Source organism: Pseudophryne corroboree, chromosome 3 (assembly GCF_028390025.1).
Source record: "Pseudophryne corroboree isolate aPseCor3 chromosome 3, aPseCor3.hap2, whole genome shotgun sequence".
In the NCBI taxonomy this organism is placed as follows: domain Eukaryota; kingdom Metazoa; phylum Chordata; class Amphibia; order Anura; family Myobatrachidae; genus Pseudophryne; species Pseudophryne corroboree.
The window spans coordinates 324,996,875-325,021,352 of record NC_086446.1 but is presented as its reverse complement, the minus strand read 5'-3'; the positions used below and the strand labels follow the sequence as shown (position 1 = coordinate 325,021,352).

The 24,478-nt window shown below is 46.0% G+C and overlaps 2 long non-coding RNA genes across 2 annotated transcripts in view; one reads left to right on the top strand and one right to left on the bottom strand.

Moving 5' to 3' along the window:
* The window catches only part of LOC135055443 (uncharacterized), a 225,220-nt gene that overhangs the window by 54,407 nt on the left and 146,335 nt on the right, over positions 1 to 24,478 (top strand). The window lies entirely within an intron of this gene.
* On the bottom strand, positions 11,526 to 13,636 carry LOC135057747 (uncharacterized). The gene is made up of 3 exons (XR_010244338.1): positions 13,507 to 13,636; positions 11,794 to 11,943; positions 11,526 to 11,684 (listed from the first exon to the last, which is right to left on the bottom strand). It is a non-coding gene; the product is annotated as an uncharacterized LOC135057747 (long non-coding RNA).

Genomic DNA, 24,478 nt, shown 5'->3' with positions numbered 1-24,478 from the left:
GACTGAAATGACTGGTTGGTTTGGGCCCCCACCAAAAAAAGAAGCAATCAATCTCTCCTTGCACAAACTGGCTCTACAGAGGCAAGATGTCCACCTCATTATCATCCTCTGATTCCTCACCCCTTTCACTGTGTACATCCCCCTCCTCACAGATTATTAATTCGTCCCCACTGGAATCCACCATCTCAGGTCCCTGTGTACTTTGTGGAGGCAAATGCTGCTGGTGAATGTCTCCACGGAGGAATTGATTATAATTCATTTTGATGAACATCATCTTCTCCACATTTTCTGGAAGTAAGCTCGTACGCCGATTGCTGACAAGGTGAGCGGCTGCACTAAACACTCTTTCGGAGTACACACTGGAGGGAGGGTAACTTAGGTAGAATAAAGCCAGTTTGTGCAAGGGCCTCCAAATTGCCTCTTTTTCCTGCCAGTATACGTACGGACTGTCTGACGTGCCTACATGGATGTGGTCACTCATATAATCCTCCACCATTCTTTCAATGGTGAGAGAATCATATGAAGTGACAGTAGACGACATGTCAGTAATCTTTGGCAGGTCCTTCAGTCCGGACCAGATGTCAGCACTCGCTCCAGACTGCCCTGCATCACCGCCAGCGGGTGGGCTCGGAATTCTTAGCCTTTTCCTCACACCCCCAGTTGCGGGAGAATGTGAAGGAGGAGATGTTGACGGGTCACGTTCCGCTTGACTTGACAATTTTCTCACAAGCAGGTCTTTGAACCTCTGCAGACTTGTGTCTGCCGTAAAGAGAGATACAACGTAGGTTTTAAATCTAGGATCGAGCACGGTGGCCAAAATGTAGTGCTCTGATTTCAACAGATTGAACACCCGTGATTCCTGGTTAAGCGAATTAAGGGCTCCATCCACAAGTCCCACATGCCTAGCGGAATCGCTCTGTTTTAGCTCCTCCTTCAATGTCTCCAGCTTCTTCTGCAAAAGCCTGATGAGGGGAATGACCTGACTCAGGCTGGCAGTGTCTGAACTGACTTCACGTGTGGCAAGTTCAAAGGGTTGCAGAACCTTGCACAACGTTGAAATCATTCTCCACTGCGCTTGAGTCAGGTGCATTCCCCCTCCTTTGCCTATATCGTGGGCAGATGTATAGGCTTGAATGGCCTTTTGCTGCTCCTCCATCCTCTGAAGCATATAGAGGGTTGAATTCCACCTCGTTACCACCTCTTGCTTCAGATGATGGCAGGGCAGGTTCAGGAATGTTTGGTGGTGCTCCAGTCTTCTGTACGCGGTGGCTGAATGCCGAAAGTGGCCCGCAATTCTTCGGGCCACCGACAGCATCTCTTGCACGCCCCTGTCGTTTTTTAAATAATTCTGCACCACCAAATTCAATGTATGTGCAAAACATGGGACGTGCTGGAATTTGCCCAGATGTAATGCATGCACAATATTGCTGGCGTTGTCCGATGTCACAAATCCCCAGGAGAGTCCAATTGGGGTAAGCCATTCTGCGATGATCTTCCTCAGTTGCCGTAAGAGGTTGTCAGCTGTGTGCCTATTCTGGAAAGCGGTGATACAAAGCGTAGCCTGCCTAGGAACGAGTTGGCGTTTGCGAGATGCTGCTACTGGTGCCGCCGCTGCTGTTCTTGCTGCGGGAGGCAATACATCAACCCAGTGGGCTGTCACAGTCATATAGTCCTGAGTCTGCCTGCTCCACTTGTCCACATGTCCGTGGTTAAGTGGACATTGGGTACAACTGCATTTTTTAGGACACTGGTGACTCTTTTTCTGACGTCTGTGTACATTTTCAGTATCGCCTGCCTAGAGAAATTGAACCTAGATGGTATTTGGTACCGGGGACACAGTACCTCAATCAAGTCTCTAGTTGCCTCTGAATTAACGGTGGATACCGGAACCACGTTTCTCACCGCCCAGGCTGTCAAGGCCTGAGTTATCTGCTTTGCAGCAGGATGACTGCTGTGATATTTCATCTTCCTCGCAAAGGACTGTTGGACAGTCAATTGCTTACTGGAAGTAGTACAAGTGGTCTTCCGACTTCCCCTCTGGGATGATGATCGACTCCCAGCAGCTACAACAGCAGCGCCAGCAGCAGTAGGCGTTACACTCAAGGATGCATCGGAGGAATCCCAGGCAGGAGAGGACTCGTCAGACTTGCCAGTGACATGGCCTGCAGGACTATTGGCTTTCCTGGGTAAGGAGGAAATTGACACTGAGGGAGTTGGTGGTGTGGTTTGTAGGAGCTTGGTTACAAGAGGAAGGGATTTAGTGGTCAGTGGACTGCTTCCGCTGTCACCCAAAGTTTTTGAACTTGTCACTGACTTATGATGAATGCGCTGCAGGGAGGATGTTCCGAGGTGGTTAACGTCCTTACCCCTACTTATTACAGCTTGACAAAGGCAACAAACGGCTTGACACCTGTTGTCCGCATTTGTGTTTAAATAATTCCACACCGAAGAGCTGATTTTTTTTTGTATTTTGACCAGGATTGTTAATGGCCATATTCGTCCCACGGACAACAGGTGTCTCCCCGGGTGCCTGACTTAAACAAACCACCTCACCATCAGAATCCTCCTTGTCAATTTCCTCCCCAGCGCCAGCAACACCCATATCCTCATCCTGGTGTACTTCAACACTGACATCTTCAATTTGACTATCAGGAACTGGACTGCGGGTGCTCCTTCCAGCACTTGCAAGGGGCGTGCAAATGGTGGAAGGCGCAAGCTCTTCCCGTCCAGTGTTGGGAAGGTCAGGCATCGCAACCGACACAATTGGACTCTCCTTGGGTATTTGTGATTTAGAAGAACGCACAGTTCTTTGCTGTGCTTTTGCCAGCTTAAGTCTTTTCATTTTTCTAGCGAGAGGATGAGTGCTTCCATCCTCATGTGAAGCTGAACCAATAGCCATGAACATAGGCCAGGGCCTCAGCCGTTCCTTGCCACTCCGTGTCGTAAATGGCATATTGGCAAGTTTACGCTTCTCCTCAGATGCTTTTAATTTTGATTTTTGGGTCATTTTACTGAACTTTTGTTTTTTGGATTTTACATGCTCTCTACTATGACATTGGGCATCGGCCTTGGCAGACGACGTTGATGGCATTTCATCGTCTCGGCCATGACTAGTGGCAGCAGCTTCAGCACGAGGTGGAAGTGGATCTTGATCTTTCCCTATTTTAACCTCCACATTTTTGTTCTCCATTTTTTAATGTGTGGAATTATATGCTAGTAACTATCAATAGCAATGGCCTACTACTATACATACTGCGCACAACTGAAATGCACCACAGGTATGGATGGATAGTATACTTGACGACACAGAGGTAGGTACAGCAGTGGCCTTCCGTACCGTACTGCTATATATATAGTATACTGGTGGTCACTGTGTCAGCAAACTGCAAAACTAAAATGCACCACAGGTATAGAATGCAGATGGATAGTATACTTAATGACGACACAGAGGTAGGTACAGCAGTGGCCTTCCGTACCGTACTGCTATATATAGTATACTGGTGGTCACTGTGTCAGCAAACTGCAAAACTAAAATGCACCACAGGTATAGAATGTAGATGGATAGTATACTTAATGACGACACAGAGGTAGGTACAGCAGTGGCCTTCCGTACCGTACTGCTATATAGTATACTGGTGGTCACTGTGTCAGCAAACTGCAAAACTAAAATGCACCACAGGTATAGAATGTAGATGGATAGTATACTTAATGACGACACAGAGGTAGGTACAGCAGTGGCCTTCCGTATCGTACTGCTATATATATATATAGTATACTGGTGGTCACTGTGTCAGCAAACTGCAAAACTAAAATGCACCACAGGTATAGAATGTAGATGGATAGTATACTTAATGACGACACAGAGGTAGGTACAGCAGTGGCCTTCTGTACCGTACTGCTATATATAGTATACTGGTGGTCACTGTGTCAGCAAACTGCAAAACTAAAATGCACCACAGGTATAGAATGTAGATGGATAGTATACTTAATGACGACACAGAGGTAGGTACAGCAGTGGCCTTCCGTACCGTACTGCTATATATAGTATACTGGTGGTCACTGTGTCAGCAAACTGCAAAACTAAAATGCACCACAGGTATAGAATGTAGATGGATAGTATACTTAATGACGACACAGAGGTAGGTACAGCAGTAGCCTTCCGTACCGTACTGCTATATATAGTATACTGGTGGTCACTGTGTCAGCAAACTGCAAAACTAAAATGCACCACAGGTATAGAATGTAGATGGATAGTATACTTAATGACGACACAGAGGTAGGTACAGCAGTGGCCTTCCGTACCGTACTGCTATATATAGTATACTGGTGGTCACTGTGTCAACAAACTGCAAAACTAAAATGCACCACAGGTATAGAATGTAGATGGATAGTATACTTAATGACGACACAGAGGTAGGTACAGCAGTGGCCTTCCGTACCGTACTGCTATATATAGTATACTGGTGGTCACTGTGTCAGCAAACTGCAAAACTAATATGCACCACAGGTATAGAATGTAGATGGATAGTATACTTAATGACGACACAGAGGTAGGTACAGCAGTGGCCTTCCGTACCGTACTGCTATATATACTGGTGGTCACTGTGTCAGCAAACTGCACAACTGAAATGCACCACAGGTATAGAATCTAGATCAGGGGTGGGCAAAATACGGCCCGCGGGCCGTATACGGCCCGCAAGCCGATCCTTCCCGGCCCGCTGCCTCCCGCCACTGAGCAATGACAATCGGCCCGACCGGCTGCTTGTCATTGCGCTGCAATATCTTCCAGCCGCGCCATCTCCATCACTGTGGAGAGAGAACAGGTCACGTTGTGCGGGGTGTACGCTACTGCAGCTGGACAGAAGGTCGGATCTGGTAGATGTCACGTCAGGCATCGGGCGGAGACTTGGAGTTGGGGGTGGAGCCAACGGCAGCACTCGTTCTCAGACCCCGGAGATTTAAATGGAGCTGCACTGTCTGCAGTGGGGGAGCGGCGCGCTGTCTGTAAGTCTGCCAGTGCCCAGTATGCAGCGGGTTGAAGGGGGAGCTGCTAAGTGTGCCGAGGGAGGGAGGAAGACGCTTATAACTATGCCCAAGGAGGGAGGGAGGGGGGAAGATGCTAACTGTGCCCAAGGAGGGAGGGAGGGAGGGGGGAAGATGCTGATAACTATGCCCAAGGAGGGAGGGAGGGAGGGGGGAAGATGCTGATAACTGTGCCCAAGGAGGGAGGGAGGGAGGGGAGAAGATGCTGATAACTATGCCCAAGGAGGGAGGGAGGGTTGAAGATGCTGGTAACTATGCCCAAGGAGGGAGGGAGGGGGAAGATGCTGATAACTATGCCCAAGGAGGGAGGGAGGGGGGAAGATGCTGATAACTATGCCCAAGGAGGGAGGGAGGGGGGAAGATGCTGATAACTATGCCCAAGGAGGGAGGGAGGGGGGAAGATGCTGATAACTATGCCCAAGGAGGGAGGGAGGGGGGAAGATGCTGATAACTATGCCCAAGGAGGGAGGGAGGGGGGAAGATGCTGATAACTATGCCCAAGGAGGGAGGGAGGGGGGAAGATGCTGATAACTATGCCCAAGGAGGGAGGGAGGGGGGAAGATGCTGATAACTATGCCCAAGGGGGGAGAGAGGGAGGGAGGAGGGAAGATGCTGATAACTGTGCCCAAGGAGGGAGGGGGGAAGGAGCTGATAACTGTGCCCAAGGAGGGAGGGGGGGAAGGAGCTGATAACTGTGCCCAGGGAAAGAGAGAGAGAGGGAGAGGAGCTGCTGATGTACTGGATGATGTTTCTTTGTTTTCAGCAGTGTTTTTTTTTTTTTTAATTATTATTACTGGCTTCTGTACATGAGTGAATGCTCGTCTGTTTCTCTTTTTTTTTAGACATTGCTATTTATTTTTGCCAGCCCCCATTATTAATATGAGAATAATTAACTATATAATGCATACATAGAGAGGGGGTTTCTGGAGTTACAGCATGAAAATGCCAGTATATAAATAAACAGGGGCTTATTCTGAGTGTCCGGCCCTCGAATATTCACTGGAAAGTGTTAAGTGGCCCCCCAGCTGAAATAATTGCCCACCCCTGATCTAGATGGATAGTATACTTAATGACGACACAGAGGTAGGTACAGCAGTGGCCTACTGTACCGTAATGCTATATATTATATACTGGTGGTCACTGGTCAGCAAAACTCTGCACTGTACTCCTCCTATATAATATTATACTGGTGGTCCCGACTCCCCAGTCCCCACAATAAAGCAGCACACTGAGCACAGATATGGAGTGTTTTTCAGGCAGACAACGTATACTGGTGGTCACTGTCAGCAAAACTCTGCACTGTACTCCTGCTATATAATATAGCTGCTCCCCAGTCCCCACAATTAAGCAGTGTGAGCACAGATATATGCAGCACACTGAGCACAGATATGAAGCGTTTTTTTCAGGCAGAGAACGGATAACTGGTGGTCACTGATCAGCAAAACTCTGCACTGTACTCCTCCTATATTATACAGCTGCTCCCCAGCCCTCCCCACAATTAAGCAATAGTGCACAATCAAGTTCAACAATAACGGAGAGGACGCCAGCCACGTCCTCTCCCTAACATTTACAATGCACGAGTGAAAATGGCGGCGACGCGCGGCTGCTTATATAGAATCCGAATCTCGCGAGAATCCGACAGCGGGATAATGACGTTCGGGCGCGCTCGGGTTACCCGAGCCATACGGGAGAATCCGAGTATGGCTCGGACCCGTGTAAAAAGGGTGAAGTTCGGGGGGGTTCGGTTTCCGAGAAACCGAACCCGCGCATCACTACTTTAAATCATAAAAAACTCAGCTTTTAAACAAAAAGCCATTAACCAATAAAATAAACTTGCTTGTAAATGTTATTGTACATGTTTGTAGGAAAACTGTGTTCTTGACAAACCTGCATTGGTATTAACTTAAAGAATTATTAGGTTACTACTAACATATATTTTAGAGCACAGGTTCTCAAACTCGGTCCTCAGGACCCCACACAGTGCATGTTTTGCAGGTAACCCAGCAGGCGCACAGGTGTATTAATTACTCACTGACACATTTTAAAAGTTCCACAGGTGGAGTTAATTATTTCACTTGTGATTCTGTGAGGAGACCTGCAAAACATGCACTGTGTGGGGTCCTGAGGACCGAGTTTGAGAACCTGTGTTTTAGAGTAATACCTGTGTTAAATAGTTTAAAGCTCCCTTACATATTGTTAAGTTTCAATGCAGCTGAATTGTGGTCAGCAGCGTGAGCTGCTTCAGCTGGGTGTAATAAAGCAATGATTGCAGTATACATCGAACAGTCTACAACTGAGGTCAACTTGTGCAGATTTTAAGGTTGACCTGTAGTCACTCAGAAACTACACACCATAAATGTGCGTTCAGTTGCAAAAAATGCGTATGCTCCGCCTATCTAAAATCTGCATACGCCCACAACACGCCCCTGCTCATAGTTTTTGCGGGTCCAGCCCTTTAGTACGCCCCCTACATGCCTAGTTTTCCTAGTGCATATGCAGTTTTTGCTGTGTCTCAGAAGTTGTATTTTCTTTCTCCGAAATTTTATTTTTTGTCTCAGATTTTACGTATTTTTGCAATTTTTGCGATTTTTGCAGATTTGCATTCCTTGTTGAATTAGCCCCTCTGGTCCTCTGTAAGCAGTGTTACTTTTTTAGTACTCATTTTCTCAAATGTCTGATGGCATCAGTTTAGTTCTCAAACTTAGTCCTCAGGATCTCAAACAGTCAGTGTTTCCCAGGTAACCCAGCAGGTGCACAGGTGTACTCATTACTCACTGACACATTTTAATAGATCCACAGGTGGAGTTAATTATTTTGTTTGTGATTATGAGAGACCTGCAAAACATGCACTGTGTGGAGTCCCGAGGACCGAGTTTGAGAACCTTTGGTTTAAACTTTAAACCACTGGAATTAAGCAAATCTACATAAATCTGCATAGCTGCAAGAGTTTAAACAGGCAATTACAATTAGCTGCATGTAAGTAGAGTTACAAGGCTTCCTATGCAGGAGCAAATAGCTTAAGTGTTAAGTTATATATAGCTTTTATTTTGTTACAGTATATATAGTTCTTATTTTGTGCAAATTTTTGGATAAACAGCTTAAATATTTATACAGATTATATGATTGTGGTGTTTGTAATATTGTTACTGTTGCAGTTATAATTTATGTGTCTTGCTGGCTGGCTACTGTTTACAAACTGTAAAATGTATAGATTCTTTTTGAATTGATCTTAGGGGGTAATTCAGACCTGATCACTAGGCTGCGTTGTCTCACAGCCTGCGATCAGGTCCGAACTGCGCATGCGTATGCACTGCAATGCACAGGCGCGATGGACAGCAGCAACAGGGATCGGTGCATAGCGACGGGATGTTGTGAAAAAAGCAGGTGACTGATAGGAAGAGGACGTTTGTGGGTGGCAACTGACCGTTTTCAGGGAGTGTCTGGAAAAATGCATGCGTGTCCACGCGTTGGAAGGGAGGGTATCTGACGTCAATTCCGGTCCCAGACAAGCTGAAGTGATAGGAACGGCTAAGTAAGTCCTGGGCTGTGCAGTGACTGCACAAAATTAGTTTGTGCAGCTCTGCTACACATGCGTTCGCACACTTGCAGAGCTAAAATACCCTCCCCCAGGCGATTATCTGATTTCAGGGCTACAAAAATCGCTTGCTAGCAATCAGATCTGAATTAGGCCCCTAATAATTGTTTTTTAACAAAATAAAAAGAAAAACTTCTTGTCACATACAGATGAAGCCACCTTTATCTCGTGCTAATTAGTACCCTAATAGAAAATACTATACAGAGATAGTAAGGACGGTTATTTGGCAAACAGGAACATAGGGAGGAGCTTTTATCTCTCTACATTATACATAGAAAGATCAAACCTGCCACTGTACGTTACAAGCTGCTCGTGCTAATTAGTACACTAGTAGAACATACTGTACAGAGATACTACGGAGAGTGATTTGGCATCCACGAATTTAGGGATGAGCTTTTATCTCTCTCCATTATACTTAGAAAGATTACAATGGAGAGAGATAAAAGCTCCTCCCTAAGTTCCTGGATGCCAAGTCACTGTCCTTAGTATCTCTGTACAGTATGTTCTACTAGTGTACTAATTAGCACGAACAGCTTGTAACGTATAGTGGCAAGTTTAATCTTTCTATGTATAATATAGAGAAATAAAAGCTCCTCCCTAAGTTCCTGTTTGCCAAATCACCGTCCTTAGTATCTCTGTATAGTATTTTCTATTAGGGTACTAATTAGCACAAACAGCTAATTTGTACCCTAATAGAACATACTGTACAGAGATACTAAGTACGGTGATTTGGCATCCAGGAACTTACTGAGGAGCTTTTATCTCTCTCAGTTATACATAGAAAGATTAAACTTGCCACTGTACGTTACAAGCTGTTCGTGCTAATTAGTACCCTAATAGAACATACTGTACAGAGATCCTAAGTACGGTGATTTGGCATCCAATTAAAAGCTGTTCGTGCTAATTAGTACACTAGTAGAACATACTGTACAGAGATACTAAGGACGGTGATTTGGCATCTAGGAACTTAGGGAGGAGCTTTTATCTCTCTCCATTATACATAGAAAGATTAAACTTGCCACTGTACATTACAAGCTGTTCGTGCCAGTAAGTACACTAGAAGAACATACTGGGGACTCGGACTCATAGGGGTATATTTACTAACATTCGTAATTCTCCCGATTTGGTGGGAGAATAATCACGAATGACATCGAAAGTGTAAAACTGCAACTTTTTGAATTTGTTACGACGGATTTACTAAGCTGTCGTATTCGTATTTTTTGTTTTGTCCGATGTCGATGTCATTCGTGGTTTTCTGGTGTAGAATGCGGCCGATTTGGTTGTTTTGCGGCCGTGTTTTAAGTTTATTTTACGACTGCGTCACATGTCTGTTACGGCAGTGATTTTGATGTTGCGGCCGCGTTTTTAGTCCTAAGTTTCGTTTTTGTCACGCGTCCGTGATTGGTTGTATTCGTGATGGAGGAGTGTCTGTGCACATTACTATAAAACCGCCCCAAACACACCGCACCTCGTGGGTTTAGCTAGTGGAGAGGAGAGAGGAAGGTGTATTTGGAGTTGGTGAGTTTGGTGGAGTTTTTGGTGGATTTGGTGCGGAGTTTTGTGATTGTTGAGTGCTGTACTGTGTGTGTAAGTAGTCTTGTCATATTTGTAGTATTGTTTTTTCACAGTTTGTAAACTTTTTTGTCCTTGTTTTTTTTTATAGTCTTTTGTCATTGTTTGTGAGTGAGTGAGCGTGTGTGTTGGCTGTGTGGTGTGTAGTAGTAGTAGTGGAGGAGTGTGTTTTCTGTATTGATTTTTCTGTGTTGTGTCGTTTGTCCTCATGTCTGACTCAGAGGTCAGTGTGGTGGAGGAGGTTAGTGAGAGGGAGGCGGTTAGTGAGGTGGAGGCTGTTAGTGAGGTGGAGGAGGTGAGTGAGGTGGAGGGGGTTAGTGAGAGGGAGGAGGTTAGTGAGGAGGAGGAGGAGGGGGTGCCTGTTGCTGCATTCTCCAGTGAGAGTGATGGTGCTGTGGCTCCGCAGCCACGCACCACTACCAAGACTGGCAGGAATATTAAGTTCAGCTATGCTGAAAACATGGCGTTGGTGCGTGAGCTGATGAAGCACCATCGGCAATTGTTTGGTCAGGATGCTGCCAAGGTGCCCTCCCGCAGGAAGTCTGTCCTGTGGGGGAAAGTAATAGTTGCCGTAAATAGTGAGGGTGTGGTGAGGCGGACTGAGGACACGTGTCGCAAGAGGTTCTATGACATAAAGCGCCGTGTCAAGGCCAAGATGGCCAAAGAGGCTAAATCAGCACGCAAAACCGGGGGTGGCCCCCCTTTCCGGGCAACCTATCGGGAGTGGGAGGAGCCTGTGCAAGCACTGATTCCAGCAGAAGTGGTGTCTGCAACTCATGTCCGGGATTCGGACCGACCCACGCAGGATGGTGAGTTTGATAAATCTAAATTATTTTTTAAAGTGTGCAAAATGATAATGGTTGAAAAATTATTTTTAAAATGTATGCATACATTGTTGGTCATGTATTGCAGGCCTATGCACCCTTATGCTGTTTTTGTGTTTTGAAACTGCATTTCCCATCTTGCCTTGGCTGTATTTTTTAAAATTTATAATGCAAAATCAGGTGCAGTGCATGCTGGTATGTGTAGTTGCAATAATTAATATGAGATATTGCTTGGACATAGCTATTGTATCTAATAGCAGCTTGTTATGATGTGTTTTTTTTTAATTCAATTTTTAAAAAAACTTTTAATTTACATTTTGGTTCAAGTTGCAAGTAATCAAACTATGCAATATCTGACACATAATTCATCAATGTTACTGTTTTTTTTTTTGTGCAACACCATGTACATTTTTATATACATAACAAATTAAGGAATCACGAAGATCTTAAGCTGAAATTAGTTTAATTTACAATACGTACAAGATGGTTACAGTACACTAAGGCTTTGCAGTTAGCATTTTTTGACAAAGTATGGTCATAATGTTTTTTCAACTTTTTCAACAGTCCGACAGACCAGCCGGCCAGACAGGCCACAGACAACTCAGGATGATGCTGGGATTGCAGGTAAGAATTCACTGTAGTCACATATTCTGCAAACACATAGAAGTACAAAATATTAATGTTTATATATTCTCATAGGTTCTGCTTCTGTAAGCCGCCCTCCTCTAAAGCGCCCATCACAGGGCTCGGGGCACTTACCCAGGAGGCCAAGTAAGACACGGCGTCTTGTCTCTGAATCTGCGGCTCCATCTTCCCCACCCAGGCGGCGCATTTCTGCAGTCTCACCCCAGCCACCACAGGCACTATTGGCGAGTCCACAGAGTGATGAGCCCAGATCACCTCAGTTATCTGGTGAGTCAAAACATAAACTAAACACATAGCAAATAATCTACACAGTACAGTTACTATGATGTGAGTTGTAGTTGAGATTACATGTTTGCCATAACAAACAATGTGATGTTACGTCTTAAATTTTTAAAGGTGCAAATGCAGAATTTTTCAATATCTTAGTGGTTGCTATCGCCAACATCAAATTTAAAAATGAACAGACATTTGTAAAAATTTAGGCCACACACGTGCACATAAAAATAACAACACATTACTGGCTTTAAAAAAAAAACCACCACCCCCTCTACACCATTATAGTGTTCACACACCTCCCCTGTCCTGTATGTAGACTGCTTACTTGCTCCGCTCCTCGGGAATATCCAGGTAAGCAGTCTATATCCTGGACAAGGGAGGTGACAGAACACTGTAATGCTGTGGAGGGGAGGTAGTTAGGTGAGGATTCCGCAAGTCAGTCTATGTGCACGCCTGTGATGGTATATATGTGTTTGTAAACCAAATAAATTATAAGTTTAAAAACACAACTCAAAATACAAAAATAATGGAGTATTATGAATGTAGAAATGTTTAGAACTAGCAAATATATTATTTGTAAAGTAAACAGTGCATGTTGTCCACCCCATACAGAGCCAAGCTTGATGCCCGACGTGGACCAGCAGGGTCAAGACCAACAGGCAACATTCACACTGCAACTAACACCTGTTGACCTGAGCCAGCCAATACAGCCGCAGGATATCCCCCAAGCCTCCATGAGTCCACAACTGGTACAAGCTCCACCCCAGCCACAAATTCCAGATGACTTTTGGTCCAGTTGGACAAGCCAACAGACCCAAAGCAATGCCAGCCTGACCGCACATACCCAACACCTTGCCAGTCTGCCCCATCATCTACCGCGCATTAGTCGCAACTCGGGCAGACTGATTGTCCAAGTAGGCCGAATCGCAACATCGATGGAGCAAATACGGGCAGACAACAACCAAATGCTGGCTCATTTAACGCGCATCATTGATGAGCAACAGCGCCAGCACCAAACACTCATACAACTAATACAGCACAACCAGGTTGTGAATGAATCTTTATCCCGGATTGTAGCCAGCCACACTGCAACCAACACACAACTGAATGCCAGCATAAATAATTTGAGCAACAACATAACATTGATGGCAGCACAACAAGTGACCTCCAGCTCTGGAACCACGACCCCTAGCCAAACGCCAGTAACCTCCCCTGTTCGGCGATCCTCCCGAGCACGTGCCAGTGAGCCAGCACAAAGCACAGCACCCAGCACACACAAGCGCAAAAAATAATACATCAAAAACATTTGTGTAACGCAATAAAAAATTTGATTTGACAAACACACAACTTCCTGTGTCCGTCTCAAACATTGTAGAAGCTGCTATGTATGTATGTATGTTTTTATGGGGTAATGAATGACAATGTATTGATAACATAAACTAACTACAATGTACACACCACTATAAACAACAAACAGTAAGTAACAAAACACACAATTGTTTGTATTGCAAAGTGTTTAGTCAAGGCTAATTACATCCTACAAAAACTTACCCGAAAAATACCGCTGAATCACTTCTTGCCGTACCTGCCTCCCTACATATGTACTCACACTGTCACCAGATGTTTCTAACTCCTCTGCTTGCTGACTGCTTTCTCCCTCATCATGTGCCAGATGTTGACTTAAACACAGATTATGGAGAAAACAGCAGCAGAACACAATTCTAGTCTTTGAGGGACTATACAACAAAAGGCCTGCAGATTTATCCAGACACCGAAACCGTGATTTCAGCACACCAAAACATCTTTCTATCACATTCCGCGTAGCCTTATGTGCATGATTGTAACTGTGTTCAGCAGGAGAATCAGGTTGGGACAATGGAGTAAGGAGCCAAGAGTAGCAGCCGTAACCACCATCACCTGAAAAACAGATATAGTCAACATTAGTACATGTGTAAGATTATTCATTACCCTAGTCAAAAATAGAGTTTGTTGTTAAAAGACATACACACAACACATTTTAAACATACCCAGCAGCCAGCCATCAGGCATTTGTCCGTCCTCAAATTTATCGAAGAGCGATGACTAACTGAGGATGAAGGAGTCATGGCAGCCACCAGGGTAACCTGCAACAACACTCATAATTTTTAAATTTGCATCACAGACCACCTGGACATTAGTGGATTGGGCCATATGTCTATTAGTATATATATATTGACGGCCCCTAGGTGATCTCAGCTGAACGTGTGTGCAATCTATGGCCCCCAGCACATTGGGCATGCGAGCAAGCTCATAGAAAGCTACCCTGACAGCACGCCACTCCGACTCCTGGGTAGGGAAGCAGATTGAGGCATTAATATGTGGATCCAAGACATCCAAAACCTGAGTGGACATTAAACAATCTAAGGTGAGTGTCATGTTAGGTATTCTATACAATACTGTGTTGTAAGAGCTTACAGAAGCAACACTTAGACATAACCGGCTATGTATTTTTTGACTCACCTGATTCAAATATTTTGAAAAGGTTGGCTGTGAGATACCAATAACGTCGCCTGCCACAGCCTGGAAGCTCCCAGTAGCCATAAAGTGTAACACAGCCAGGAGTTTGTGCAAGCCTGAGACAGAGCGAGAGCGTGCTGTCTCAGGGTCTAGTCCCAGTTTGACAAGGTCATACAGGCGGAAAATGTTGGTTCTATTTAGGCGGAACATCTGTATGACCCTATCATCGGACAATGCGTTTAAGTTTAAACGACCCCTAAAAAAACGTGGCTGGCGCAGCCTCCGCGGCACCTGGACAACCTGCTGACCATGTTCACTTACCTGGCCCTGATTTCTGGAAGCCTCATGGAGCAGTCTAAGGTATCCCACAGCAAACAGAAAGTCATTGGCACACACCACAGCCGCCATTTCAGAGTGAGAGAATTTCAAAATGTGCCTGGAACACTTTTATAGGGCCAAACATTCAGGTGTGAGTAATGGATAATTGAGTACACATGTAAACACGCTTTTCAAAAGCAGGTGCGGTTTTTTTTAGGACTTTTTTACGATTTGTATTTTTTCACGGCCGCAAATGCATTTTCACGGCAGACATTACAATTACGAATGGTTAGTAAATGACCGAGATTCATATCTAAACAGGCGTATTTTGACCGATGGTGTATTCATTCGTAATTTTTTACAACTACTTCCAAAAAATTACGAATGCCCTCATCTCTGCCGTGATTTGAGTTTAGTAAATTACCGAGATGACACTTTGAAGAAAAAACGGCATCTCGGTCAAAATCGGGACCTTAGTAAATTTAACCCATACAGTACTTGCATTTCAAAAGCACGGTATTTTCCACCGCCTCCCGCTAGCCCATCGCCCATCGCCCTTCCCCACGGGAGCCTGCACAGGTCATGCAGTAGACAGGGAGGGAGTTATTCACATAAACCAGGGCAAAGCTGCAGGAGCGGTTGTACTGTTAAGGTTCTATGAACCATACGGTACACATACAATTCTGAAGCAGGGCAGACTCAATTGAAATGGCTACCGCCTGTGACTCCTTACCCCATGGAGCAAGTAACAGCACAGATTTTGTAGGTCACGAGGCAATGCTGAAGGAGCGTCAGAATCCCCTAGCTAAAATACACAGGGTCGATAGGGATAAGCGAGGTCTATGCACTTAACAATACCCCAGACCCCATCGCATCACAAAGTAACAAAATGTCCAAGGCATATGAACATCCACCTTGTGTCAGCACTCAGCTATGGAGCGAGTGACGGCATAGGTTTTGCAGGCTTCAGGGCAGTGCTGAAGGAGCGTCGGAATCCCCTAGCTAAAATACACAGGGGCGATAGGGTTAAGCGAGGTCTATGCACATAATGCTACAAGGCGGGGTTCATGTGCTCGGACATTTTGTCACTTTGTGATGCGATGGGGTCTGGTGTATCGTTATGTGCATAGACCTCGCTTATCCCTATCAACCCTGTGTATTTTATCTAGGGGATTCTGACGCTCCTTCAGCATTGTCCCGTTTTTTGAACACAGTATTTTCCACTGCCTCGCCCTACCCCCATCCCACTTTCCCCTTCCCCCTGGGAGCCTGCACAGTTCATGCAGTAGACAGGTAGGGAGTTCCGATCAGGTTACAAGACAAGATTTATGTGAAACCTGTGTGCACCCTTCCATTGAATGTATAACAAAGAAAAAAAATTATAATAAAGTGAATGTCACGGAAACTCGGACGCTCATACTGTACATGTATTTCAAAAGCACGGTGTTTATGCATTGTACATACTTCCTTTTACACAATTAGTTGCGTCTCCATTAGAGATGTGCACCGGAAATTTTTCGGGTTTTGTGTTTTGGTTTTGGGTTCGGTTCCGCTGCAGTGTTTTGGGTTCGAACGCGTTTTGGCAAAACCTCACCGAATTTTTTTGGGCGGATTCGGGTGTGTTTTGGATTCGGGTGTTTTTTTCAAAAAACCCTAAAAAACAGCTTAAATCATAGAATTTGGGGGTCATTTTGATCCCAAAGTATTATTAACCTCAATAACCATAATTTCCACTCATTTTCAGTCTATTCTGAACACCTCACACCTCACAATATTATTTTTAGTCCTAAAATTTGCACCGAGGTCGCTGGATGACTAAGCTCAGCGACCCAAGTGGCCGACACAAACACCTGGCCCATCTAGGAGTGGCACTGCAGTGTCACGCAGGATGGCCCTTCCAAAAAACACTCCCCAAACAGCACATGACGCAAAGAAAAAAAGAGGCGCAATGAGGTAGCTGTGTGACTAAGCTCAGCGACCCAAGTGGCCGACACAAACACCTGGCCCATCTAGGAGTGGCACTGCAGTGTCAGGCAGGATGGCCCTTCCAAAAAATACTCCCCAAACAGCACATGACGCAAAGAAGAAAAAAAAGAGGCGCAATGAGGTAGCTGTGTGAGTAAGCTAAGCGACCCTAGTGGCCGACACAAACACCTGGCCCATCTAGGAGTGGCACTGCAGTGTCACGCAGGATGGCCCTTCCAAAAAACACTCCCCAAACAGCACATGACGCAAAGAAAAAAAGAGGCGCAATGAGGTAGCTGTGTGAGTAAGCTCAGCGACCCTAGTGGCCGACACAAACACCTGGCCCATCTAGGAGTGGCACTGCAGTGTCAGGCAGGATGGCCCTTCCAAAAAATACTCCCCAAACAGCACATGACGCAAAGAAAAAAAGAGGCGCAATGAGGTAGCTGTGTGAGTAAGCTCAGCGACCCTAGTGGCCGACACAAACACCTGGCCCATCTAGGAGTGGCACTGCAGTGTCACGCAGGATGGCCCTTCCAAAAAACACTCCCCAAACAGCACATGACGCAAAGAAAAATAAAAGAAAAAAGAGGTGCAAGATGGAATTGTCCTTGGGCCCTCCCACCCACCCTTATGTTGTATAAACAGGACATGCACACTTTAACCAACCCATCATTTCAGTGACAGGGTCTGCCACACGACTGTGACTGAAATGACGGGTTGGTTTGGACCCCCACCAAAAAAGAAGCAATTAATCTCTCCTTGCACAAACTGGCTCTACAGAGGCAAGATGTCCACCTCATCATCATCCTCCGATTCATCACCGTGTACATCCCCCTCCTCACAGATTATCAATTCGTCCCCACTGGAATCCACCATCACAGCTCCCTGTGTACTTTGTGGAGGCAATTGCTGCTGGTGAATGTCTCCATGGAGGAATTGTTTATAATTCATTTTAATGAACATCATCTTCTCCACATTTTCTGGAAGTAACCTCGTACGCCGATTGCTGACAAGGTGAGCGGCGGCACTAAACACTCTTTCGGAGTACACACTTGTGGGAGGGCAACTTAGGTAGAATAAAGCCAGTTTGTGCAAGGGCCTCCAAATTGCCTCTTTTTCCTGCCAGTATACGTACGGACTGTCTGACGTGCCTACTTGGATGCGGTCACTCATATAATCCTCCACCATTCTTTCAATGGGGAGAGAATCATATGCAGTGACAGTAGACGACATGTCCGTAATCGTTGGCAGGTCCTTCAGTCCGGACCAGATGTCAGCATCAGCAGTCGCTCCAGACTGCCCTGCATCACCGCCAGCGGGTGGGCTCGGAATTCTGAGCCTTTTCCTCGCACCCCCAGTTGCGGGAGAATGTGAAGGAGGAGATGTTGACGGGTCGCGTTCCGCTTGACTTGACAATTTTCTCACCAGCAGTTCTTTGAACCCCTGCAGACTTGTGTCTGCCGGAAAGAGAAATACAACGTAGGTTTTAAATCTAGGATCGAGCACGGTGGCCAAAATGTAGTGCTCTGATTTCAACAGATTGACCACCCGTGAATCCTTGTTAAGCGAATTAAGGGCTCCATCCACAAGTCCCACGTGCCTAGCGGAATCGCTCTGTGTTAGCTCCTCCTTCAATGTCTCCAGCTTCTTCTGCAAAAGCCTGATGAGGGGAATGACCTGACTCAGGCTGGCAGTGTCTGAACTGACTTCACGTGTGGCAAGTTCAAAAGGTTGCAGAACCTTGCACAACGTTGAAATCATTTTCCACTGCGCTTGAGACAGGTGCATTCCACCTCCTATATGGTGCTCAGTTGTATAGGCTTGAATGGCCTTTTGCTGCTCCTCCAACCTCTGAAGCATATAGAGGGTTGAATTCCACCTCGTTACCACTTCTTGCTTCAGATGATGGCAGGGCAGGTTCAGGCGTTTTTGGTGTTGCTCCAGTCTTCTGTACGTGGTGCCTGTACGCCGAAAGTGTCCCGCAATTCTTCTGGCCACCGACAGCATCTCTTGCACGCCCCTCTCATTTTTTAAATAATTCTGCACCACCAAATTCAAGGTATGTGCAAAACATGGGACGTGATGGAATTTGCCCATATTTAATGCACACACAATATTGCTGGCGTTGTCCGATGCCACAAATCCACAGGAGAGTCCAATTGGGGTAAGCCATTCTGCGATGATCTTCCTCAGTTGCCGTAAGAGGTTTTTAGCTGTGTGCGTATTCTGGAAAGCGGTGATACAAAGCGTAGCCTGCCTAGGAAAGAGTTGGCTTTTGCGAGATGCTGCTACTGGTGCCGCCGCTGCTGTTCTTGTGGCGGGAGTCCATACATCTACCCAGTGGGCTGTCACAGTCATATAGTCCTGACCCTGCCCTGCTCCACTTGTCCACATGTCCGTGGTTAAGTGGACATTGGGTACAGCTGCATTTTTTAGGACACTGGTGACTCTTTTTCTGAGGTCTGTGTACATTTTCGGTATCGCCTGCCTAGAGAAATGGAACCTAGATGGTATTTGGTACCGGGGACACAGTACCTCAAACAAGTCTATAGTTGGCTCTGCAGTAATGATGGATACCGGAACCACGGTTCTCACCGCCCAGGATGCCAAGGCCTCAGTTATCCGCTTTGCAGCAGGATGACTGCTGTGATATTTCATCTTCCTCGCAAAGGACTGTTGGACAGTCAATTGCTTGGTGGAAGTAGTAAAAGTGGTCTTACGACTTCCCCTCTGGGATGACCATCGACTCCCAGCAGCAACAACAGCAGCGCCAGCAGCAGTAGGCGTTACACGCAAGGATGCATCGGAGGAATCCCAGGCAGGAGAGGACTCGTCAGAATTGCCAGTGACATGGCCTGCAGGACTATTGGCATTCCTGGGGAAGGAGGAAATTGACACTGAGGGAGTTGGTGGGGTGGATTGCGTGAGCTTGGTTAAAAGAGGAAGGGATTTACTGGTCAGTGGACTGCTTCCGCTGTCGCCCAAAGTTTTTGAACTTGTCACTGACTTATGATGAATGCGCTGCAGGTGACGTATAAGGGAGGATGTTCCGAGGTGGTTAACGTCCTTACCCCTACTTACTACAGCTTGACAAAGGCAACACACGGCTTGACAAATGTTGTCCGCATTTCTGTTGAAATACTTCCACACCGAAGAGCTGATTTTTTTGGTATTTTCACCAGGCATGTCAATGGCCATATTCCTCCCACGGACAACAGGTGTCTCCCCGGGTGCCTGACTTAAACAAACCACCTCACCATCAGAATCCTCCTGGTCAATTTCCTCCCCAGCGCCAGCAACACCCATATCCTCCTCATCCTGGTGTACTTCAACACTGACATCTTCAATCTGACTATCAGGAACTGGACTGCGGGTGCTCCTTCCAGCACTTGCAGGGGGCGTGCAAATGGTGGAAGGCGCATGCTCTTCACGTCCAGTGTTGGGAAGGTCAGGCATCGCAACCGACACAATTGGACTCTCCTTGTGGATTTGTGATTTCGAAGAACGCACAGTTCTTTGCTGTGCTTTTGCCAGCTTAAGTCTTTTCATTTTTCTAGCGAGAGGCTGAGTGCTTCCATCCTCATGTGAAGCTGAACCACTAGCCATGAACACAGGCCAGGGCCTCAGCCGTTCCTTGCCACTCCGTGTGGTAAATGGCATATTGGCAAGTTTACGCTTCTCCTCCGACGATTTTATTTTAGATTTTTGAGTCCTTTTTTTACTGATATTTGGTGTTTTGGATTTTACATGCTCTGTACTATGACATTGGGCATCGGCCTTGGCAGACGACGTTGATGGCATTTCATCGTCTCGGCCATGACTAGTGGGTCATAGTGTGTGGAGGGCTTCAGTATGGTATGCCGGCGGTCGGGCTCCCGGCGACAAGCATACCGGCGCCGGGAGCCCGACCGCCGGCTTACCGACAGTGTGGCGAGCGCAAATGAGCCCCTTGCGGGCTAGCTGCGCTCGCCACGCTATGGGCACGGTGGCGCGCTACGTGCGCCACGCTATTTTATTCTCCCTCCAGGGGGGTCGTGGACCCCCACGAGGGAGAATAAGTGTTGGTATGCCAGCTGTCGGGATTCCGGCGCCGGTAAACTGTGCGCCGGGATCCCGTCAGTCGGCATACTGAAGACCACCCTGTGTGGAGTAATGTGAATTTTATCTCATACTGTGTGATGTAATGAAAATTTTGGCTCATACCATGTGGCATACTGTGAATTTTGGCTCATACCTTGTGGTGTAATATGAATTTTGGCTCATACTGTGTGGCGTAATGTGAATTTTATCTCATTCCGTGTGACGTAATGTGAATTTTGGCTCATACTGTGTGGCGTAATGTGAATTTCATCTCATACCATGTGGCGTAATGTGAATTTTGCATCTAGTTCCATCCCTCGGTCAGGGATTGGTTGGGGAAGTGTAAGCAGCAATAGGGTGCAGCGGCAGCTAGCACTCAGGGTTATCCCATAGCGGAAAGTCAGTACCGGCCGGTAGTGGCACCATTATGTTTCATTTTATTTCTCTGGGGTGTATTATATCGACTTGTATTATTAGGAACTAGGGATAAATTAAATTAAGCCATGTGATTTTACTGAGAGAATATAAAATAGTGCTAGACACGCCCAAAAGGTGGTCCAAGGCATGCCCAAAAGGTGGTGCTAGACACGCCCCTCCAGCACTGCACCCCTAATAAAATTAGCTGTGCACGCCTATGGTTACACTTAAGGATTTACTACTGCTATTTACGTAAAGCCATATTGTTTAGTAAATAGTGATTTCCTCACAGTTGAAATATGTATTAAAATAAGACAGTACACTTTAAAAAAATAAATCTGTGGCCATGTGGCCAACTTTTTGCAGCACTGCAATCAGGTTAAAACTCACCAAAACTGCGCATGCGTATGCACCGCAATGCGCAGGCGCATCGTACGGGTACAAAGCGTATCGTTGCTGAGCGATAGATTTAACGTAGAATCCATTCGCACACCCGATCGCTAGGAGATTGACAGGAAGAATGCGTCTGTGGGTGTCAACTGACCGTTTTCAGGGAGTGTTTGGAAAAACGCAGGCGTACCCAAGCGTTTGCAGGGCGGGTGTCTGACATCAATTCCGGGCAAGAACAGGCTGAAGTGTTCGCAAGGGCTGAGTAAGTTCAGAGCTACTCAGAAACTGCACAAACTGTTTTTGTAGTGCTCGGCTGCAAAAGCGTTCGCACACTTGCAAAGCTAAAATACACTTCCCTGTGGGCGGCGACTATGCGTTTGCATGGCTGCAAAAAGTTGCTAGCGAGCGATCAACTCGGAATGACCCCCCATGTGCAGCTGCACTGGGTTATATTTCTGAGCAGGGTAAATCTGTGTGCTTTATTTTTACACTGCAATTTAGATTTCAGTTTGAACACACCGCACCCAAATCTAACTCTCTCTGCACGTTATATCTGCCACACCTGCAGTGCACATGAGGGCTAATTCAGTCCTGTTCGCCATTAGTTTTTTTTTTGCAGTCCTGCGTTCGCATAGTCGCCGCCCTTAGGGGAGTGTATTTTTGCTTTGCAAGTGTGCGAACGCATGTGTAGCAGAGCTGTACAAACAAATCTTGTGCAGTCTCTGAGTAGCCCAGGACTTACTCAGCCGCTACGATCACATCAGCCTGCCTGGGACCGGAATTTACATCAAGAACTCTCCCTGCAAACGCTTGGACAAGTTTTTCCAAACACTCCCAGAAAACGGTCAGTTGCCACCCACAAACGGCTTCTATCTGTCAATTTCCTTGCGATCGCCTGAGCGAATGGATCCGCTTTGTACCCGTGCGAAGTGCCTATACATTGCGGTGCTTACACATGCGCAGTTTAGACCTGATCACCCGCAGTTTAGATCTATACAAAAACGCAGCCTAGCGATGAGGTCTGAATTAGCCCCATGGTTTTGCCCATCTGCTAACAATTTAGCTGCTACGATCAGGTCTGAATTTGGCCCATTGTTTGGCTTTAAACAGTGGTATAGGAAAACCAATGTTTTATGATGCTTCAAGTAACCTTGCTATTTAACAGTACAAGTAAAGGATTTGAACCACAAAGAAGAAGAATGACTTGGCACCTATTAGTAGCCAGATACCTGCTACTTTTCACCGGGTATACTCGACCCGTATAGGAAAAAAACAAAATAGCAAGAAAAAAGAAAAGCGCTGGTACAGATGTAGCCACCTTTATCTTGACCGATTCTCCGCCTAGACGGACGTTTAGTCACGCTAAGGCGATAGCTTAGCTTGCTGAGTTTAATCACAGGCAGGCGCGTTGAGGCGATTCTAGATACTCAGCATGCATTACACATCTCCATCACTGGGTGGCTAATGCTCCACTAATCCAGTACTTTCGATCGTATAGCGGCGGATTGATCTACAGCTCTGGCAAATGGTCAGTGACGACTGTAATGTTAATAGATGGTGACCAATGGTCAGCCGGTGAGAGTTCTCAATATAAATAAATAGTTTATACAGACACAAACGAACATGTTAAAACACTTGTGTATGCAGACGCAAGATTGTGTATGGAGACTAGGGATGAGCGGGTTCGGTTCCTCGGAATCCGAACCCCCCCGAACTTCAGCCTTTTTACACGGGTCCGAGGCAGACTCGGATCTTCCCGCCTTGCTCGGCTAACCCGAGCGCGCCCGAACGTCATCATCCCGCTGTCGGATTCTCGCGAGGCTCGTATTTTATCGCGAGACTCGGATTCTATATAAGGAGCCGCGCGTCGCCGCCATTTTCACACGTGCATTGAGACTGATAGGGAGAGGACGTGGCTGGCGTCCTCTCCGTTTAGATAGAGAGTGAGACACTTGATTTACTGGAGCATTAGGAGTACTCAGAGAGTGCAGAGTTTTGCTGATAGTTATACTAGTGGTGACCACCAGTTTTATTTATTATTTAATATAATCCGTTCTCTGCCTGAAAAAAAACGATACACAGTCACATACCATATCTGTGCTCAGCCTCAGTGTGCTGCATGATAATATCATCTATGTATATCTGACTGTGCTGAGTAGTGCTCACTGCTCACACAGCTTAATTGTGGGGGAGACTGGGGAGCAGTTATAGCAGGAGTACATATTTAACAGTGCACACTTTTGCTGCCAGAGTGCCAGTGTGACTGACCAGCAGTGACCACCAGTATATTGTCTGCCTGAAAAAGTTAAACACTCGTGTGGTGTTTTTTTTTTTATTCTATATATAAACGCATTCTGCTGACAGTGTCCAGCAGGTCCGTCATTCATTATATTTCTATCTTCTTCATACTAGTAGTTTAGGAGTCTGCAGTGCTGACAGTGTCCAGCAGGTCCGTCATTATACAATATATACCTGTCCTGCAGTAGTGATATATATATATTTTTTATATCATTATCATCCAGTCTATACTAGCAGACGCAGTACGGTAGTCCACGGCTGTAGCTACCTCTGTGTCAGCAGTCGCTCGTCCATAATTGTATACCTACCTGTGGTGGGTTTTTTTTTTCTATCTTCTTCATACTAGTAGTTTAGGAGTCTGCAGTGCTGACAGTGTCCAGCAGGTCCGTCATTATACAATATATACCTGTCCTGCAGTAGTGATATATATATTTTTTATATCATTATCATCCAGTCTATACTAGCAGACGCAGTACGGTAGTCCACGGCTGTAGCTACCTCTGTGTCGGCAGTCGCTCGTCCATAATTGTATACCTACCTGTGGTGGGTTTTTTTT